Here is a 6,492-nt window from a genome sequence, read left to right as displayed (position 1 = left end):
TCAATGAGTGGCAAATGGTTAACCCAACTACCATTAAAATCAATCACACAGGCCCTTATCATATCCCCCAAAGTATGAATAGTATGCTCTTCTTTTCCATCCATCAGAGGGCGGAAAGTGGTACTAAGGTTCACCTAAGTACCCAAACCTTTCTGAAATAAATGCCAAAAGTAAGAAGAAAACTATATACCTCGATCTAAAATGGTGGACATCAGTGCCCCATGCAATAATACTATCTCCTAACCGAACAACATGGAATAATCCTCCCTGGGTAGTTAGTCCTTATAGGAAAGAAATGAGCAGACTTAGTCATCGTATCCACAATAACCCAAATAGAATTATTCTGATTTTTAGACTACGGAAGACTCGTAATGGAATCCTTATTAATCATCTCACACTTCCTTATGGGCAAATCTATCTCTTGAGACATGCCACGAACCCTCAAATTCTCAACCTTGACTTGCTGACAAACCATACACTTAGCAACCAAATTTTTCACATCTCTTTTCATATTATTCCACTAATAGATTTCCTTTAAATTATGATACATCTTAGTTAAACCTGAATGAAATATATATCTAGACTCATGAGCCTCAGTGAAAATCCTTTCCTGAATAAAATTAGGAACACACAACCTTTCTTGATACCTCAAGATGCCATCTCCCCAATCTCAAAAGCCATAACCTTTTGTTGACCCACATCCACTTTAATCTGCATAAGTATGGGATCCAAGGCTTGCTTCTCCTTCACCCCAACACTAAGAGATGATTTAACCACTTCATGAACAATCACTCCTCAATCCTCAGAGTCCACAAGATAAACTCCCAAGTTAGACAACTTGTGAATATCCTTCACCAATCCTCTTTCCTCCTTCTCAACATGAGATAAGCTCCCCATAGACATCCTACTAAAAGAGTCAACAACAATATTAGCTTTACCTGGATGGTAGTGCAAACTCATGTCATAATGCTTAAGCAATTTGAGCCACCGTCTCTGCCGGAGATTTAATTCCTTTTGAATAAATACATAATACAAGCTCTTATGGTCCAAATAAATATCCATATATACCCCATACAAATAGTGGATCCAAATTTTCAATGCAAGTACCATAGCCACCAACTCTAGATCATGAGTCGAGTAATTCCCCTCATAAACCTTAAGCTACCTGGAAGCATAGGCCATAACCTTGCCATGCTTCTTTAGAAAATAACCTAGTCCCACACGGGACACATCACAATACATAACAGACCTATCAGTAACCTTGGGTAGGGTAAAAATAGGTTCAAAACTACCCTCAAAAGCATTAGACCACAGAAACCTAACCTTTTTCTAAGTTAAGTTTGTTAGTGGAGTAGCAATAGATGAGAAACTCTCCATAATATACCTAGACAATCTAATGAAAATCCTAATATTGGTTGGACTCGAGGGTCTAGGACATTTCTTAATTGCCTCAACTTTCTGTGGATCCACCTTGATCCCCTCACTAGAACACCGTGTTTGAGAAAAGTCACAATACTTAGCCAAAATTCATAATTAGAAAATTTTGCATACGGTTCCTGGTCCTTAAGAGTCTGTAACACAATTCAGAGGTGATTGACATAATCCTTCTCACTTTAAGAGTACACCAAGATATCATAAGTAAAGACTACAACAAAAAAATATAGAAACTACCTGAAATATCGATTCATAAGATCCATAAAAGTAGCCAGAGCATTAGTCAACCCAAATGACATAACCAAAAACTCATAATGGTCATACTGAGTTTGAAAAGAAGTCTTAGGAATATCAACCTCCCTAATTTTTAACTAGTGATAGCCTAATCAAATATCAATCTTAGAGAAACATCTAGCACTCTGAAGCTGATTGAAAAGGTTATCAATTCTAGAAAGAGGGTACTTATTTTCACGGTTACCTTATTCAACTAACGCTAGTCTATTCACATTCGAAGAGACCTATCTTTATTTTGCTCGAAAAGCATAGGAGCACCCCATGGAGAAACATTAAGGCGAATGAACCCTTTATCAAGAAGATATTTTAATTGCTCCTTAAGCTCCTTTAGTTCATCTAGAGCCATCCTACAAGAAGGAGTGAAAATAAGATGGTATTCGATAGAAGATCAATCCCAAAATCTACTTCCTTATCGAGTGGAATTCCAGGAAGATCATCGGGGAAAACTTTAGGAAATTCACTTACCACTGAGATAGATTATAGAGAAAGACTTTTAGAGTCAGAATACTTAACCCAAACTAGATGATATAAGCACTATTTAGAAATAAATTTTTGAGTCCTAAGATAAGAGATAAACTTCCCTTTGGGTACTAAGGAAATCCCATCTATTCAATCACCACCAAAGTTTTCTAGCAACAACAGAGTCACCCACAAAAGTAGACACAAAAAAAGGGTCAAAAATTTTTTTGCGGGACCAAAACCAAAGTGCATAGCCACATAAGAGGTCATATAAGATAGGGTAGAACCTAGACTAAGGAAATAGTAAACATTATAAAAGAAGAGTTATAGCATACCAGTAACAACATCTAGGGATGCCTTAGATTCCTGACAAGTACCAAGTGCATAGAGAAAATTTTGTCCATTGAAGGAACAAAAGTGGTGCCCTTAGTGCTGAAGACAAGATAGTGGTAACCGAGACCTTATTAGCTATAGTGGAAACCCTGGCTAAAGGAAAATCTCATTGTATCTGACCCAGCTGACTATAATTATAAAACTGATTTCTCTTCTTCTCATAATACCCATGGTGGAGCTGCCCACAAAATTAACATGGAAGGTAAGGTGGGGCTGACTGAGCTCTACTATCATGAGATTGGGCACCCTATACCTTAGGACCACTTCTAGCTTGGAAGTAATGATCACTTAAAGGCTTAGGGTAAGAAGAACTAGCAGACGAATACAAATTTCCCCAATTCTTCTTCTAAGTCCACTGCCTACCATCTCTCCTATATTTTTATTGATTCACACCCTACTTTACATATCTAAATTTCTTACTCTACCTTTCCCCTATCTGTGCCTTCATCTTCTATTCATCCTCCAACTGCTGCATATAAACCACCAATCGAGATATGTCTATATCAATTTTCAAAATCACAGCCTTGCATTCCAACACCAAGTCATGAGAAAAACTAGAAGCAAACTTTCTTATCTAGGACCTAACATTAGATACCAACTTCAGAATATAACGGGACAACTGCTAAAATTTCAAGGTATATTTATTCACACTCATCTTACCTTGCTTCAAATTCACAAACTAAATTTGCCTTAGCCTCTCTCAACTCCTAAGGAAAGAAGTGGTCAAGAAAAGCAAATAAAAACACCTCCCATACTATCGGCTCAGCATCATTAACCCTTATTGCTTCCACCCCCCACACCACTGGTAAGCCATATCTTTCAGCTAATATACAACAAACTCTACATTTTTAGAATTAGTTGTATTTCTAACCTAAAATATCTTCTCCATCACATCAATAAATTTTGAGGATCCTCCTCAACCTTAGAGCCTGTAAACACTAGGGGTTCAACCTCACAAATTAGCTAACTTGAGTGACCTCAGAAGAACTAACAATAGAACCAACATGATTAGATAGATAAGCTTTGATTCTACCAGCTAAGCAAGCAAATTAATAGACTGACAAAACTCTACATTAGAGATATCTCCCTGAGGTGTAATACCCCATACTTCTACCTAGCTTGAAATTATTCCAAATATGTTGGAAACTTACTTTGAAAGATGAATCCACTTTTATATATGTGGAATTTTTTAAAGATGTTTACCTTTTTTTCATGTGTGAAATTAAATTAGCTTTCCAACGATACCAATTTCATCAAAATCTGGTATCGGGGTAGAAAGTTATGGCCATTTTATAGAAAACAATCAAAACCACCCAGGTGCAACGGTGAGGGTCGACGAACCGTCGCCCAAGCCGTTGCAGTGGAGGCAGTGCGACCACCTTCTGCCTAAGGGTGATAGCTCAGGCTAATGGAATGTGGAGCTAGCGATGAACCATCACCCAAGCCATCACAGTAGAGGCAGTGAACCCCTATTCTGGCTAGGTGCGACGGTCAGGACCGCCGACCCAGCAACGGACCATCGCACCCACCATTGCATAGTTCATTCATCCATTTTAAGGTATTTTTAAAAGGTATTTTTGGTTTTTTACCTCCCATTTTAATCCCTAATAATATCATATCAAGGCTCATAAGTTCATTATCCATCTACAAAATCAAATTAAGATTTTCTCTCAAAGATAATCCCCAAGAATAAGAAAACCTAGGTGTTTAATTCCAAGTCAAGAATTCAAGTTTTCCTCCATTAATCTTCAAGAAACTCACAACCCAGGTATGTCATATGTTGATTCATTGGTCCCTTTCACCCATGAAGCTCAAGAATCTCTTTTTAAAATCCAAGATTTGTCTATTTATAAATGTTCATGATTTAAACAAAATTGAAATATATGTTCATGATGTTGTGGGGGTTTTGATTCATGTATTAAATTACATATTCCAATAATTTACCCTAGTATGTGATGATTTGCAAAATAATTATGATAAACCCTTAAATTTACACATTGATTGATATATCCCTGATTATTAGATGTGTTGATTATTATATAACCAAAGCATGTCCCTATGTGTTCGATTAAAAGCCTATGTGAAAGAGAAGTGCCATACTAGTATGATAATATGAAATCCCCATTTATGTACAAGATTATGCACTCTCAAGTATTTGATGAATTGTCTTAGCCAATGAGTTATGGATATATGTATGGCCATTGTGATGCTTTAGAACTTCTACTTCATGAAATCTCCAACTTATTGTATTATGTATTGTGATATTGGTCATGTATTCAAGAAAGTCATGCTTTGTCAGTTTCCTTCTATCGAGTCCTGGAGGTACTTGTGCCCAAAAATTTAGTTGTATGCCTAGAATCAGTGTCGTGTTTTCAAGATACTCTCAGTCAAGCCAAGTTCACAAAAATTCAGTCAGTTATGTGACTCAAGAAAACTCTGTAAACTCAGTAATCTCAAAGACCTCAAAAACTCAGGAATCTCAGTAGTCTTCCGTTTATCAACGGAACTCAGTTAACTCAGTCCAGTTAGTTCAGTTAATCATGTTCAGTGTCTATTCAAATGGGAGTAGAAATTAGCATCGAGCCAACCTAAGGATGGGAACCCACCTATTATATACGGGTGTGATTCTTAGAAGCAATCCTTGTGTTCCAGAACTACGTAGCCAGCATAGGTTGAGACATCATAGCATGTTATATGAGGGAGAATGAGGTTTCTTAACCTATTATATGAGGGTTCCCACCATTCTCACTAGATTCACCTATTATATGATGGTTACTCACAGATTTTCCTTACCAGTGGTGCGGTATTGACACCCTTCCAATTGGGGTTACAGATTGGACCCCAACTTAACTATAATACATTATTTAGGGCATGTCGGTTAGATGACTACTTCCCACAGTTTCAGTACAGAATTAGGACTATCAGATACAATTAATTAGTCTCAGTAATAGAACTCAGATAGTTCTACAATATTCAGGATTGTCAGATACAGTCAACTCAGAATAACACGGAACTCAGCTAGTTCCATCGAAACTTAGACTTCAGATACAGTCACTCAGTATCAGTTATTTCAATTATACAAATATCAGTATCTCATGTTATTAGGACTCAGACTTAGTAATCATGTTATCACAAACTCAGTTATAGTTATTATGTAGTTATGCATATATTCTCACATTCATGTTATTCAGTCAGTTAGTATAGTTCATGCATGTGAACCCTTTGTATTCAGCCTACCTCACATGCATATCAGTATATTCAAACGTACTGACGCATTTCCATTATGGTGTTTTATACCATAGGTTTAGAAGCATGAGCTCCATAGCATCAGTAGCATTCCAGTCTTTGCAGTCAGAGTTTACAGTGAGTCCTCATCCTTCGAGGATATGACCATTACTTTACTATCTCATTAATAAATTTATTAGTTAGAGTTAGTTAGGGACATGTCCCATCAACTCCTTATTTAGATAGTTCAGTCAGTTAGAGGCTTGTCAGACTATAATATGTTCAGACCATTTATTTTAATTGTTTTGGGTATTTCATACCCCACCCATATGTTATGTCTTATCAGTTATGTTATAGTTTTGAACCTTACATCCTTACAGCCTTTATTTCTACATTTATATAGTATATTATGCAGTGCTCAGGTATAGATATCATTCATAGGTTAGCTTGTGGTCCTTTAGGGTCATAAGCACCGTGTAGTATTTCGGGTACTAGATTTAGGGCATTACATATGGTGACTGAGCGTAAGTGTCACCAGCCCAAGAAGCCTGAGGAGGACTAGTGGGGATTGATGAAACCTTATGAGGAGTGGTATAATTAGGAGCAGGGACCCTAGATCAGATTTGTGCTCCACAAATAGGGCAAGTCCCCTTCACATCTAGAACTGAGTTTCCAGTAGATTTCCTA

Source organism: Capsicum annuum, chromosome 5, assembly GCF_002878395.1.
Source record: "Capsicum annuum cultivar UCD-10X-F1 chromosome 5, UCD10Xv1.1, whole genome shotgun sequence".
Lineage (NCBI taxonomy): Eukaryota > Viridiplantae > Streptophyta > Magnoliopsida > Solanales > Solanaceae > Capsicum > Capsicum annuum.
This window is presented reverse-complemented; position numbering follows the sequence as displayed.